A 16486-nucleotide genomic window follows, 5' to 3' on the forward strand; every position below is an offset into this window, starting at 1 on the left:
AGAAATTAGCTCATTCAAGGGACATCCAAAGTTGGATATTTTGGAGACAAGATTCGAGAGAGCAGATTTCGATGGTTTGGACATGATCAGAGGCGAGAGAGTGAGTATATTGGTGGAAGGGTGCTGAGGATGGAGCTGCCAGGCAAAAGAGCAAGAGGAAGACCAAAGAGAAGGTTTATGGATGTGGTGAGGGAAGACATGAGGGCAGTTGGGGTTAGAGAGGAAGTTGCAGAAGATAGGCTAAGATGGCAAAAGATGAAACGCTGTGGCGACCCCTAACGGGACAAGCCAAAAGGAAAAGAAGAAGAAGAAGAAGCGGAGGAAAAAGTGTCCTCCAACAAAATCTAGAAATAACCTTAAAAAATCATTGCGCAGGGTTAGTTCAAGCAATGGGACAGTGAAGTCTCGATTAACGAAAACGATGGAACATACAGGGAGAACTAGAAGAGAATGTAATCCATTTAGTAAAACTGTATATGAAAACCCCAACAGATAAAGGATTGTTCCCATTTGAAATAGTATCTGGTAGATTAGATTAGATTAGATTAGATTAGATTAGATTAGATTAGATTAGATTAGATTAGATTAGATTAGATTAGATTAGACTGCCCATGATAGAGCAGCCAGGGCAGCAGTCAGAAGAAGAAAATACTTTAAAGGGCTTCTGCCATGAAATGGATGATTTTTAGTATGTTATTAATGAAAAAAAAAGTCAGCCAATATGGGCCCTTCCGTTTTTTCACCACAAAACATGATTTTGATGTATACAGCTTTTTGTAAATCCTGCCGTTGAAAATCCTCTCAAGGGATTTGTTTTTGAGAAGAAGCAGGAAGTGACGTACAGGACAGAGGCGCCCCCAAGTGGACTCGTTTGTTTCCATTAGTTTTTCCTCTGGGAAGATAACTCGTTGTTCCTTGTGTTAGCCAAAATGCCGGCTCATTGCATTGCTGGACATTACTTGAACACTCGGGAGAATGGATTTAGCCTTAATAAGTTTGCAAGAGACCCGGTTCGTTGTGAAAATGGATTGCACGAGTGCAGAGGACGAGAGCTTCGTGGGTTCCAAATAACAGGTAGGCAGTATGCGCCCCACCTTGACGGTGTTTATCAAGTACTGCGGCGGCTTTGAACATCCCCCTAAAAGCAGCATGGCTCGGCTCCATTTTATGCCACCACGCTGCTGAAAATCAGCCACACCGGCTGAGGCGCCCCATTCGGCGGTCACTGCTTCTGCGATGGCTCTGCATCGGGCTTTTTGGACGGGGGTGGCTCTGAAGAACCCAGCCGAGAATGCCTCACTGAGCTCCGTGCGTGCATTACGCACCCCGCTAGACTGTGTTGCTCGCTACTGCGGCGTTTGTGAACACCCCACTAAAGCAGGACGGCTTGGCTCTGTCATCCACCGCAGAAGTGGATCGGACGGGGATGCAGTTTGGCCGTGATCGCACATAATCTGAATATGGCTCGAAACAATAGTGCAATATTGCCCCGAGGGCTTGAAACAATAGTGTAATATTGCCCCTGTAGCTTCACTCGGTTGTATGGTGTTCTCTTTTTTGAAAAGAGCTTCCGTGTCAGAAGGGGCATGTTTGTCTACCATAGTTAGGGTGCACCGCGTGATTTCATTGGCAAATGTCCGGGTGACGTCACCGACGGAGGATGCAGCCAATATGGCAACCACTTGGATATTGTAGAGTGACACTTCTGCAACTTTGCGCATGGATGATGCGCTCTCCGCTCACATTTATTTTTTCGTATAGACATTGAAGTGAATAATGTTATCTGTATTTTCATTACAAAGTCTATTTTAGAATGTTTATAGGGATGACACTTGGGCTTTAAGTGACTGGATGAAAGACATGCTGCTAAAAGAAAATATGAAAGAAGCAAATGATCTGCCGCCTACTGTAGCTTCTTTACAGGTGCTGCTGTCCATTGGTGATTGGGTCCTGATAAAAGTCATCAAGAGGAAGTGTTGGTCCTCACCTTGCTGGGAAGGTCCCTACCAAGTTTGTTGACCACTCCCACGGTGATAAAGATAGCAGAACGTCCCACATGGATACACTTGTCCCACTGCAAGCCTGTGGTTCCCTTTTTATTCAACGGCGATTTGCAGTGGAAGCCTGGCCACAAAGGGTGGAGTAGCAATAGGCTGCCCTGGTCTCAAACCGGTGAAGAATTCAGCTGATCCGCGCTTGAGCATGTTAGGTAAAGGAGAACCACTATTGGGACTGCTAGCCTTAGTGCTGATCGGAGCATGGCTCCTCCGCACTGGCCAGTCTGGGACTGTACGTGTTCGTCACTGGATCTATGGACATGAATCATCACGGAGCAAGGACAATCCCACCTCTCCAATGGACGCCAACGCCTGGTACTCATTTGTGAAGATGGTGTCCCTCCGTGGACAACCAATGACAGATCAATAAGTGTGGTGAAGCTGGAACTACTCAGATGCCCCGCCATGAAAAGAAGTCTGCTGCAGCGATGAGTCTGACAATGCCACCAATTCCACATGCTGGTCCCAGACTTCAGCCCAGGCCAGGAAAGGATGCAGACAGAAACCATCTGAGGTCTTCAGGACGGACCAGATCATGACCATGAAGGTCCACTACTCGTACCAGCTCAACGTAGAGGATTACTACGTCATGGCCGATCCATGGAAGCAGAAGCGGGAAAAAGGCTGTCCAGGTGCCCGTTAGCCCGCAGTCCATCCCGGAGCCCATGGCCCGGGTGCTAACCGACAAAAGCAAGGAAGTCATGTTCGTCAGGCCCAAGAAGTTGATCCACAGGTCGGCCACCCTGGCCCTTAGTTTGTGGACATCAGGACTTTGGCGGAGGGCATGTGTCACGACCTCAACGAGGAAGATGTCACCTGGCTGCCGGTCATCAACGAGGAGTTTGCAAAGTTGGCCCTTCCGCCACTGAATGAATTCGCCATGGAGTGCTCCTTGGAGGAGTTTGAGCGCCGTTGTCATAACAACATGACACACACTACCGAGACACAGTAGGGCCTTGGCATCAAGTACGACGAGAATGTGGTGTGCGACGTGCCAGCTCCCAAATGACGTTCAAAGCAGGACAAAGGGAAATCACGTGAAAGGAAAAGAAGCCCAGACTCATTCCAAGTATCTAAGGACGACACCAGAACCCTTGAGACCAAACCTTTGGAGGTCACTGAGTTAGATCACGACTCCAGATGCCCAAACCACACTAACGACAACCTTGTGGTTCAGTCCCCGGACCAGGAGGTGACCACTCATGAAGGCATTAGTGTGAGACAGCACTGGAAAAGCATTCGGATTGAGGCCCTGGTGCCTGAACAACGGTGAGAAAAACAGCCGGAGCATGAGGACTGGATGTGGAAGTGTTGGAGTGAAGTTTTAGAGTTCTCCACCGGAGCCCTGAAGTGCCGCTTTCACTCTAAGGCTCTGGACAAAACCATTTCCATCCGACTGGTAGACATTAGATCAACGAACGCTGGAGAAACCAGAAGAAGAAGGAAATCGGTTGCATTGAAGCAAGAGATCATGGGCATTTTGGGCACCACCATGGGAACCTTGTGGTACATAGACTGGTCGGACAACAGCAACATCTGGCTGGTCAGGGGCCACAAAGAAAAAAGGTGAATGATTTGGCCTTTCAGACAGATGAGACCCACTTTGCCACCTGCAGTGAATTCGAGGATGTGGTCCATCCCCAGTAATGAACTGGTGGTGCAGTTCCAGATTCTCAACCAGTCATGCACCATTGTGTGCTCGAGCCCTTTTCCAGGTCTGCAGCGTGTGCCCGTGGCGGTGGAATACAGCGAGGGCACCCTTCGCATCTTTCGGCTCGCCACCTCTGAAATGGAGAGGAAGCTACATCCCCATTGCATTGCTGTCGCTGCTGTCCAGTATTCTGCCTACGGTGACATAATCATTTCTGGTGGAAAAAACGGTCTAATAGCTGTCAGTCGTGCCCTGCATCGATCAATCATCAGCAATTTCAGGAACCACAAAGCGATAGCCATCACCACCACCCAGTGTGTTCGTGAACAGTGTAAGGACTTTGGTTGGGAATGAGCTGTGGTTGGCTACCAGCATTGACAGGTTTGCAGTGTGTGGGCATCTGATTGGTTCAAGTGCAAGTGTAGTTTACTGGACTGTCTCACACTTCCTGTGCAACCGTATTGCCTTGCATGTTGGGGAAGACTTCACTCATTATGTCCTTGTTTGGAGAGGAGTTCCCTGAGAAGGTTCCATCTCGAGCTGAAGAAATCACCATCTGTGCTGACATCACTCCGGAGAAAGTGCTGACACACATTGTTGACTACGCAGAAAAACAGCAGAATGATGAGATACTGAAAGGAGAGATCCTCAAGAGTTTCAATCATCCTTGTGGGGAACAAGTCAGATCTGCACTTGGGTAGCTCCATAGAAACCATTCTCCCCATCATGAATCAGTTTTTTGCGATTGAGATGTGTCGAGTGTTCTACAAAGAATCTGAAAAATATATCAGAGCTGTTCTACTACGTACAGAAGGCGGTCCTCCACAACACCGCCCCTCTGTATGACCCCGAAAACAAACAGCTCAAATCTCAGTGTGTCAAAGCGCTCAGTGGAATCTCTGACCAGGACAATGACCACGTCCTCAGCGACGCTGAGCTCAACTGTTTTCAAAAATTTTGTTTTGGAATTTCACTGGCACCACAGGCCTTAGAAGAAGTAAAGACTATTGTTTGAAAAAAATATGAGCGATGGAGTTCAGGACAATGGCCTGACTTTAAATGGACAAGCACTCTGCACTGTCACCAGCAGAGCTGAAGAATCTCTTCTGTGTTTGCCCTTACATACCGTGGGGCGCCAACGTCTATATGACTGTTCCAATCACCAGCGAGGGTCGCTAATCACGGCTTCCACTGTCAGTGGAGGCTGTGTGCTTATCTCAACGTCAACCATTGCCTTTCTCCTACATGTTTATCCCGACCCTAGTACCAAGAACATCTATGCCAGACTTGGCTGGGCTGCTCTGTACTCGCACTTGATTGCTTCAGATTGGTTCAGAAATGATGTTCACCCACAGTTTATTTATTTATATATTTATTTATTTATTTATATATTTAATTATTTATTATTGTTATTATTATTATTATTATTATTATTATTAGTAGTAGTAGTAGTAGTAGTAGTAGTAGAAGTAGTAGTAGTAGTAGTAGTAGTAGTAGTAGTCCTGGTTCACCTCTGGACCTGCTGGGTATTTTGTTATGATGAAGTTCCTTGTTCCTGTAATTCCTGTTCTGGGTTTGTTGAAATCTATGATGGCTAGAGCAAGGCCAAATGTTTTTGTGAACTATGCCCTTCGACTGATTAATTTTAATATCATTCAGAGGCAACCCGAGAAAATCCAAAATGCGGTTTTGAAATGAAAATTCAATTTATTTAGGCACAAAGAAAATCCAAACCTTTCTGACGATCTGTGGAAATGTAATTGCTCCCCTTGTCAAATCACAAATTTGGGAAAGGTGAGTTAAATTTCTCAAGCGACAGCCAAACCTGATTACCACCATACTTGTTGAATCAAGAAATAATTTAAATAGAATCTGTCAGGGAACGTGAAGTAGGCTACAAGATCTCAAAACTAGAGACTGTGGCAAACCTTTTCAGGACAACCAACTAAAATTACTCCCCAGTAGCAGACAACCAACTAAAATTACCCCAAGAGTGTGACGACGACTCATCCAGGACGTCACAAAAAAACCTTGAACAACATATAAACGCTTGCAGGCCTCGGTGGCCTCAGTTAAGGTCAGTGTTCATGACTCTACCATAAGAATGACACTGGCCAAAAATGGCCTGCATGGGAGAGTTCCCTGGCAAAAAAACCCGCTATCAGCAAACAAAACAAAGGCTTGTCTCTCATTTTCCAAAAAAACTTTGTGACCGGTTTATACCGAAAACAAATCCCTGAAAGGATTTTCATGGCAGGAGTTACAAAAAGCTGTATATGTCAAAATCATGTTTTGTGGTGAAAAAAAAAAACACATGGGACCATATTGGCTGTGGGTTTTTCATTAATAACATACCAAAAATCATCCATTTCATGACAGGCCCACTTTAAGCAATCATAATACTCGGTAAAAATGTACTGTACACTAAAAATCTACTGTATACTGTCTATAGTATACATTTCTATAATGACATTTGCTCAAAACTTTAAGGAAGCCCATAAAAGCATCGGAAAGGCTCAAACATGCTCCCCCTCAATGTGGTTCTGTCAGGGCGCCTCCTCTGACCTTGGACTGCGCATGCGCCAAACGATGGAGCTGTTTCTGATTTGACAAGCGTGGGATGCGCTGCACAGCCCCACTATATTGCAAGCATTCCCGTTAGTAGTGCATCATCGGTTACACCTGCTTACTCCGTTATTGTGGGAGCGGTCTTTATTTGGCTGGGAGAATATAAGAGAATTTAAAGCTTGTAGTTCTTCAGAGATCCCGTCAAAAGAGCCGAAAAGCGCACATTCAGCACCACAGAATTGAGGAAAGCGTCTGGATTTGAGGCAATTTCCCACCGGAGAAGAAGGAGCATTTTAATTTTTGAATTCAAGGCGATTTGCACACTTTGTGGACCTCTGAGGGGTGCCATCTCTAAAAGCTGAAGGTGGGTTATGATTTGATTTGGCGTGTGGCAGGTGCATTTGCTAACATCACCCTCGATCGTACACGAACTCACACGCCGTCTTGCTAACATTAGCTTAGGCGAGGTACGCCCGGCTTCATTCTTCATTGGACCTCGGCTACTTTGAAAAGCTGTACAATGCCAACCGGCGTGGAGAATAACCAAAACAGTTCCGTCGCCTGTATTATGCTCTCATGTTGTTATTGTTGTTGTTGTTTTCGAAGCCGGGTAGTTCTAATTAAGAGGAAAAATCACTGTCGCCGACTGCCGTCGGCAGTGGGGCTGCTGCTATCCAGGGATCCCGGTGCTGAACGCCTGCCTCCCCTCTTAGCATCGACGTACTCTGGCAGAAGCAAGCTAGGCTGTTCGATCCAGTCCTGGCTAAGCTAACTTGCTACTTCTATGGTCGTTCCACTTCCAAACATTTGACTGGCTGGTTATCTGATGTTGTATTGTGTCAACGTGTTTGGAGTATTCACCCATGTTTTTGATCTCTTCATGAGAAGAAAATCTAAAAAGCCACTCTGCATTGACAAGTGTAATATTTCACGGTTCCTTCAAGAAGAGTGGAAACGCTATAATACTTAATTAATACTTAATAAACGTTCCTTTATATTCTCACAAGATTTTTGTTTCAAAAGATGTTATCTGGACTCTATACCTTTTACTCATGATGCACATTATTTTGTTTTTCCGAAAAGAAACTTCCCACTTCTTGTTTACCTTGCCATTTGTTTTGGACAATATCACTTTCTCTCTATTGCAACTGTGGAACCTCTGCTCCACGTAAACACCTATGACAGTCAGTCTTTCGCCTGTCTTTAAATATTTCGAGGAACGGCTATTTTCCATTACACTTCTCTTTCCCAGTTCCTCTACGTTTGCACAGTTTTGACTCACTGAAGATGATCATTTGCTTCCTGTAGCTGGAGATATGCAATCCCGGGGCCGTCTGAGTGGCTGTTTTTAGAGTCCGGCCTTATTATGTTTACCAAAGGAGCATGCTGAAATTCTTAGTGAGATGGGGTCTGTGTGGTTGGCAATGTTTTGGAACTAATTTGTCACTCCGACGTAACGTAATGAAACAGTTGTGTTCAATACAGCTGCATCCAAAAGTTTCAACCCAAACCCATTTAAAAATGTTTTTGTCTTTTTTTTTTTCACAGCTCGACAAGTTAGACACACAGAAAGTAGTGCAGCAATTTTTCTTGCAGAGATAATTATGCTAAAGGGAGTAAAATCCAATTCCACTCAAGCTGGGACCAACTGTTGTTTCTGAAAATGTTAAAATGCAGATTCTGTTTAATTTCCCAAGTATCTCTTTCAGGTATCTGTTCTTGATCAGCTATGTCAATATTTTCCACATTCATGCCAAGACGGATTTTGATATTCAAATATCATGTTAACACTGTTTAGTGCAACAGTTGAGATTTTTTTTTTTTTGCCAAGATATTCTCTTTTCTTATTAACCACCACCTTAAAATTTCCTTATGATTCTTGGCAATCTCTGTTATTTTTTTTACTAAAATATTTGTCATTGATATCATTTAAAATTTTCATTTGACCATCTAGCTGGATGTTATCTAGATTCTTTCAAACCTCTGAGCTTAAAAACAACCCATCCAAGAATGATTTTTGACTTCACCTTTGTTCACAATTAGAACAGAAATTGTACAGTTAATCAGAAAGAGTGTGCCATTTAAATATCAAGGGATGCTGCGATCACATTATTTCGCAACTGAGTTCAATTTGATTTTGAGTGTCTGTCAATTAGATACCATGGAAATACATTACAAAAAAAGAGTGCATCCAAATATTCTCAGTTGTTTTATTCTTTTTTTATTCACATAATGGTATCCCAAGAGCTTCTTCTTTTTCTTTCAGCTTGTCATGTTAGGGGTCGCTACAGCGTCATATTTATCCATGTAACCCTATCTCCTGCATCCTCCTTTCTAACACCCACACCCCTCATGTCTTCCCTCACAATATTCATTAATCTTCACTTGAGTCTTCATCTCGCTCTTTTGCCAGGCAGCTCCATCCTCAGCACCCTTCTACCAATATACTCACTCTCTCACCACTGAATATGTCCAAACGATTAAAATCTGCTCTTTTAAACCTTGTCTCCAAAACACCCAACTCTGGCTGTCCCTCTAACGAGTTAATTTCTAATCCTATCCAACCTGCTCACTCCGAGAGAAAACTCAACCTCTTCATTTCTGCCACCTCCAGCTTTCCTTCCTGTTGTCTCTTCAGTGATGGTCATGGTCACTAATCCATACATACATTTGAAGTCATCCACCATCGCGATCTCTTCTCCCTGGGGCCTCATTCTTTCCCCTCCACTCCTCACATTCACGCACATATATTCTGTTTTACTTTGGCTAATCATGATTCCTCTCCTTTCCAGTGCATGCCTCCATCTTTCTAATTGTTCCTATACCCGCTCTCTGCTTTCACTGCATATTACAATCTTCTTTTCCTTTCGCCTTGTCCTGTTAGGGGTCTCACAGCGTGTCGTCTTTTTCCGTCTTAGCCTATCTCCTGCATCTTCCTCTCTCGCCCCGACTGCCCTTATGTCTTCCCTTACAACATCCATCAACCTTGTCTTTGGTCTTCTTTTCGCTCTTTTGCGTGGCAGCTCCATCCTGTCACCCTTCTACCAATGTACTCACTCTCTTTCCTCTGAACATGAGCAAACCACCGAAGCCTGCTCTCTCTCACTTTTTCTCAAAAACTTCCAACTTTGGCTGTTCCTCTAATGCGCTCATTTCTAACCTTATCCATCCGGCGCACTCTTAAAGAGAATCTAAACATCTTCATTTCTGGTACCTCCAGTTCTGCTTCTTGTTGTCTCTTCTGTGCCACCGTCTCTAATCCATACATCATGGCTGGCCTCACCACTGTTTTATAAACTTTGCCTTTCATCCTAGCAGAGACTCTTCTGTCACATAACACACCTGACACCTCCCTTCACCCAATCCAACCTGCTTGGACTTTTTTCTTCACTTCCTGACCACACTCACCATTGCTCTGGATTGTTGACCCAAAGTATTTGAAGTTGTCCACCCTCGCTACCTGTTCTCCCTGGAGTCTCACTCTTCCCCTCACCCCCTCTCATTCACGCAAATATATTCTGTTTTTTTTCAGCTAATCTTCATTCCTCTCCTTTCCAGTGCATGCCTCCATCTTTCTAATTATTCCTCCACCTGCTCCCTGCTTTCACTGCATATCACGATATCCTCTCCGAACATCATGGGCCAAGGGGATTCCAGTCTAACCTCATCTGTCATTACCACAGCAAACAGGAAGGGGCTCAGAGCTGATCCCTGATGCAGTCCTACCTCCACCTTAAATTCTTCAGTAAAAACCTACAGCACACCTCACCACTGTTCTGCTGCCATCATACATGTCCTATACTATTCTAACATTTCTCCGCCACATCAGACTTACGCATGCAGTACCACAGTTCCGCTCTTGATACTCTGTCATAGTCTTACTTGAAATCTACAAAGACACAATGTAGCTCCTTCTGACCTTCTCTGTACTTTTCCACTAGCATCCTCAAGGCAAATAATGCATCTGTGGTACTCTTTCTAGGCATGAAACCATACTGTTACTCGCAGATACTTACTTCTTTCCTGAGTCTAGCCTCCACTACTCTTTCCCATAACTTAATTGTGTTGCTCATTAACTTTATGTCTCTATAATTCCCATTCCCACAGCTCTGCAAATTACCTTTGTTCTTAAAAATGGGAACCAGCAGACTTTTCCTTCATTCTTCAGGCATCTTTTCACTCACTACTATTGGTGTTGAACAAGTTGGGCAAAAACTCCACGGCTATCTCTCCAAATTGCTTTGTCCTACCTCTAAATGTATTCCCTTCTCCTCTCCTCAGTCCTCTTACTGTCCCACTTCTTATTCGCTAGTCTTTCATTGTATGACTTCCTGTATTTTGGGGTTCCACTACCAGGTCTCCTTCTCCCCTTTCTTACCAGACGACACACCAAGTACTCTCCTGCCTGTCTCTCTGATCACCTTGGCTGTAGTAGTCCAGTCTTCCGAGAGCTCTTCCTCTCCATCGAGAGCCTGTCTCACCTCGTTCCGGAAGGCTGCACCACATTCTTCTTTTCTCAGCTTAATGACATTTTCCATAACACCCTTAAATTTCAAGTTTCAACCTCATCACTCGATCTGATACTCTTTTTACCTCCAAGACATTCTTAGCCAGCTTTTCCTTTAAAATAACACCTACTTCATTTCTCTTCCCATGTACTCCATGCAAAAATAATTTAAACCCTGCCCCTAAACCTATAGCATAATTACCTTTCAACCTGCTCTCCTGGATGCACAATATTTCAAATTTCTCCAAAACATCATCATGCCAACCAACTCCTGGGCTTTTCCTGTCATAGTCCCAACATTCAAAGTTCCTACACTCAGTTGTAGGCTCTGTGCATTCCTCTTCTTCTGCCAATGAATCAGCTTTAATCCTCTTCCTTTGTCTTTGATCCACAGTAGCTGAATTTCCACTGACGCCCTGCAGGTTAACAGTGCTGAGGGCGGGCATTGTTTACCCGAGCCACAACCGATATGTATGACCGGTATGAGACTCCTTAGATGTTTAGATCAAACTCGGTTAACCTCGGGGCCACTGGAGGCGGCGTCTGGCTGAGGCTGGGCCGCAGCCTCGGCGCACATCCACTCAAGGCCAATTTCAATTAGAAATTTAAAAGTAAATTCAATCTTCGTAAACATCTTTGTAAAAAAAATGAAGTAAAAATAATAATTAAAAAAAGTTAAACACATTCAGATAAACTAGGAGTCAGCACAGTGTTGCAACAGGTTAGACCAATGGCCTCATAGTTTTGAGGTCCGAGATTCAAACCCCAGCCCCACCTGTGTTGAGTTTGCATGTTCTCGCCATGCCTGTGTGGGTTTTCTCCGGGCATTCCGGTTTCCTCCCACATCCCTAAAAATATGCATTTATTAAGGACTCTAAATTGGCCTTCAGTGTGATTGTGGATGCGACTGTTGTCTGTCTTTATGTGCCCTGTGATTGGCTGGCAACCAGTTCAGAGTGTACCGCACCTCTGATACCTGAGATTGGCGCCAGCGCCATCGCAACCCTGGTAAGGATAAGGACCTTGGAAAATGAATGAAAAAAGATAAAGATGCTTGTGTCAACAAGATGTGTACAAAACTACTAGTAAAACACTACATGGCAACGCTCCTGTAATTTTCACTCAGAAAAATATTTCTCTGCTTGCACGTGCCAAATAGCCATATACCCCACCATGATTGGTTGGCTTTGCACACAACACTGTAAAAGTGCCATTCACGTAAAACCCGAGGGCCGCACAAACATTAAACCAGTTCCTGTGATTTGACGGACGCATATGCCCCAGCGTGCCATCGCACTCGCAAAACTGCACAGTCGAACACAAAAAAAATCACACGCGTAAAATTTGTAATGAGTAGAAATACATACATATTAAAGACGTCGCTTATTTTGTGTAGTCTTGACCAATGTAACCTCTAAGCTGCGCCACTGCGCAATTGCGCACATGAAAACCGATCCAAGGCAGTGAAAAACAGCCTGACGTCTTTTTTTTTTTTAAACACAGGAGCACATGGTCTCTAACAAGCTGCTGTTCAGCCCACTTCTACTTCCTAGTTTACCTGACAACACCCCCCGACGCCCACCCCTCTGCTTTTCAAGGGGTACACTAATAATTACAAACAGAACACACACCAGCAACTTTATATCTGTGGACATGACTGGTGGACCACACCAGTAATTTTATATCTGCAGGCATGACTGACCACACCCGTACATTTTTCAAATGTGAGTGACTAAATTTTCATATTAAGTTGCGGGCCACAAATTATCTCACGGGCCGTAAATGGCCTGTGGGCTGCCAGTTTGAGACCACTGCTTCAGATGAACGCTCATATTTTTTTTGGGAAAGTTTGAAGCCGGATGACACAACTCTCTGCATTCATCCAGGCTTGGAACCGGCCTTACAAATTGCATGGGCGTGTGCCCCCTTAGAGCTGCATTAATAATATCCCAACATGATGCCTTTTTATATGCAATTTCTATGTTGAGACCACTACCTGTAAAGATTGCCTGTTTAATTTCTCTTGTTTTCATTTCTAAACACAGTCATGTGTAAATATTTTAATAACTTTGTTCTGCAGCTTGAAAATCGATCTTTATTTTTAAACATAGACATATAAAGATATATGCAATGTTTAAAAGTCCAGAATCCTTTAAAGAGAATTGTATAGGATTAAAAGATGTCATCCAAATAAAGAGCAATGAATGCAGAAGTACTGAACTATTGATATTCTGTTTAGGATTATAAATTTAACTAGCCAAATTGGTTTGTTTAGGAGTGGCACGCTGGCGCGGCTGAGAGCGTTTGCCTCACAGTTCTGAAGACCGGGGTTGAAATCCTGGCTCCACCTGTGTGGCATTTGCATGTTCTCCCTGTGCCTGAAGTGGGCTTTTTCCGGGCACTCTGGTTTCCTGCAACATACCATATCTGCCCTGCGATGGGCTGGCAACCAATTCAGGATGTATCCCGCTTCCTGCCCGATGATCGCTGGGTTAGGCTCCAGCAATCCCAGGACCATTTTGAGCATAAGCGGTGAAGAAAGTGGCTGGATGGATAATTGAAGGGCAGTATTGGGTCCACCCCTTTGAGCAACCCAGTGGGTCAGACAGGTCTCACACTGAGGGACCAAGGGTGGTCCACTGGCCCACCGAGGTTCCATTGTAACAGGACACTCAGCAGGATCCGCAAGGACCCAATTCCACATCCGCAGCCACCCCCCACTGCCCCTCACGCAACTGAGAGGGCGGTCCCTTGTTTATTGGAAAGGAGGACGAATAGGGGGATCCGACAAGAGAAGGATAAGGGGGAGAACCCAGGGTGAGGAGGCAAGCAGTCATCCAGCCTGGGGGTTGGCCAGTTAATCTTGCTGTGGACGTCTGGACATGTGTTTTGGTGTGCTGTAAACCTTTACTAGTATTCGCATTTTGTATTTGTTTGTCCCATTCAAAACTGGTGCTTAAATGTTATTTTATTTTATTTTTTTAATTTATTTGAAGCTCACATGTAAGTTTTGCTCGTAACAGAAACCACAAAATTGACTAAGAAATATCTCATAACTCGAAAAACTGGCAAATTTAGAGAATTTTATTATTATTATTTTATAATTTGAGATTAACATTGGAAATTAACACAAAATAGAATCCAGACAAGGGCTGTGTATAATAGTGGTTAAATCAATGAGTTGTTTTGTAAAAATTCCGTTTCTTTAAATTGAGTGAACTACTTAGTATTGTACACTTTATCCAAACAGAGTCATTCTGTATTTAATCTTGAGAGGTTTTGTGTTTTAAAAATGACATCATGTTGTCAGTTAGTGGAAGTTGAGCCGGATCCCCATACATTCAATATATCGCTACTCATAAATAACATTATTCTGCTCAGTACAACTCGCATGAAGACAGCAGTTCAGCATATTGAAAGAGAGATTCTCCATCCCGTTAAAAATAATATCCAAACAATGACTTATTTGATTTAATGAATTATTATTAGCATCATTATTGTTATTATTATTATTATTATTATATGCCCTACTATTTTATTTTTCAATTAATGTTAGTTAAATAATGTATACGTCTTCAATTAAAATCTTCTCAAAATACTTTCTTTTGCTCATGTTGGGAGACACAGGAATTGACATTAGGATTTTTTGTCTCAAAATAAAGGGAACACATTCAGGCAGAAACCTACCCTCTTGTTTATTTACAATGCACAACGTGAAAGTTTTCACAAAGTCCAGGATGCTAAGGCTGAAGGTAGTCGAGTATTCAGAACCTCCCACACAACAGCAGCCTCTAGTCCAATAGTTTGAAAAGGCCATAAAAATTGGAGTTGGCACATCTTTGAAAAAATAGTTTTGATTTAAGATATTGTTAACCACCTTTTTGTATTTCTCCTTCTTCAAGATTATTGTTGCAATAGTCATCTGGGATCTTTTGTCCGAGTATTTCAGTTCAGTTTTTGTATGTTTCATTGGAAATACTGTATCAAGACCGGTGGATCCTCAGAATGGAGGGTGGGGTAAGGGGGGTGCATTATTCATGATTGTAACAATGCAATCAATGCCCACTGTGCTTCCTGTCTCTAGGGACAGCAGGCAATGTTGGCTGAGCCTCATGGAACCCCTGTTAGCATTACGCTGGGGCAGGGATTCAAGGTAGCCATGGTAGCCATGCAAACTGGGACAGGATGACGTCCGTTTTTCCACCATCTCTTACTGCTGCTGAAGCACAAGTGTTAGATTTGATGAGTTTTAAAGGGATGGAGATAAACCACTGAAAGAATGATAATGACCGTTTTATCATGTCATTTTGTCGGAACCCATTTTAAGCTGATAACAAATGCACATTTGTGCTGTAATTATGTTTGTCAATGTGTAGCATATAGCTAATTTATAGATTTGAGGCTACCTAAAATGCCAAAAAATACAAATGGACTTTTGGCTTTTGCTAGGAGGAATTAAGAAATCGGTTTGTGTGTTACTGCATATTGTGATATTGACTAGATTCGTTTGCTGTTTTTTAGTGTTCACTCTGACGTATTAGAATTTAAAAGAAAAAAAAAGGAACTCTGGGGTTTTAGCTGGGACAATAAAGTAGATGATCCAGCAGTGGTTGAAAATTCAGTGTCAGCAGTAAATAGGTCCAGCTAGAAAGAATGCAGTTATTGTCCTGACTGCTGAAAACCACAACCAAACCCACCATGATCAGCAAATGATGTTTATAATACTCTTTTGGCCTCTAATGTTATGCCTTACAATACCCAAAAAAACCCTTCCCATATACCATGGGAAGTAAAGGTACTGGTTGAGGAATTTCCTTGAGTTTAAATATAGTATATTAAATGAATAAACTTAATAGTTCTAGCACTGATGTTTTGCAAAAAAAACAAACAAACAGTGCCTTTCTAACTTCCTCCTTACAAATCATTGCCACTTCCTCGTTCTTCACACTTGCCTCTTCTACTCTTACTTCTCTCTCATTTCAACTTCTAAAAAGGATTGTTTCCATGTGAGGGGTGGAGGAGGAGGAGTGAAGCTCCAGGCAGCAGAGATAGCAAGGTTGAATGACTCCAAATACTTGGGGTCAACAATACAGAGCTATGGAGAGTGTGGTAAAGAAGTGAAGAAACGGGTTCCAAGCAGGGTGGAACAGTTGCCGGAAGGTGTCTGGTGTTCTATGCAACAGAAGAGTCTCTGCTAGGATGAAGGGCAAAGTTTATAAAACAGTGGTGAGCCCGGCCATGATGTACGGGTTACAGACGGTGGCTCTGAAGAAACAACACGAAGCAGAACTCGAGGTAGCAGAAATGAAGATGTTGAGGTTCTCGCTTTGAGTGAACAGGTTGGATAGGATTAGAAATGAGGTTATTAGAGGGACAGCCAAAGTTGGATGTTTTGGGGAGAAGGTTTGGGAGTGTAGACTTCGATGATTTGGCGAGAGAGTGAGTATATTGGTAGAAGGGTGGTGAGGATAGAGTTGCCAGGCAAAAGAGTGAGAGGAAGACCAAAGAAAAGGTTGATGGATGTTGTGAGGGAGGACATGAGGACAGTGGGTGTTAGAGAAGAAGATGCATGAGATGGAAAAAGATGACACACTGTGGCGACCCCTAACGGGACAAGCTGTAAGAAAAAGATTTTTGAAAATTTTAAATTTGAGGAAATTCTATAGAAAGTCCCAAAGAACCTTCATCGGGATGATCATAAAA

General features: G+C 43.3%; 1 protein-coding gene across 2 annotated transcripts in view; it reads left to right on the plus strand.

Annotated features, from left to right (window-relative positions):
• Positions 1–6369: 6369 nt before the first annotated feature.
• ctnna2 (catenin (cadherin-associated protein), alpha 2) overlaps positions 6370–16486 on the plus strand; it is a 385655-nt gene continuing 375538 nt past the window's right edge. For both annotated transcript variants that reach the window (XM_061830846.1, XM_061830850.1), the window contains exon 1: positions 6370–6640. The gene's annotated coding sequence lies outside the window, so the exon portion shown is untranslated. The remainder of the gene's footprint in view (positions 6641–16486) is intronic.

The sequence above is a fragment of the Syngnathoides biaculeatus genome, chromosome 9 (genome assembly GCF_019802595.1).
Source record: "Syngnathoides biaculeatus isolate LvHL_M chromosome 9, ASM1980259v1, whole genome shotgun sequence".
NCBI lineage: Eukaryota > Metazoa > Chordata > Actinopteri > Syngnathiformes > Syngnathidae > Syngnathoides > Syngnathoides biaculeatus.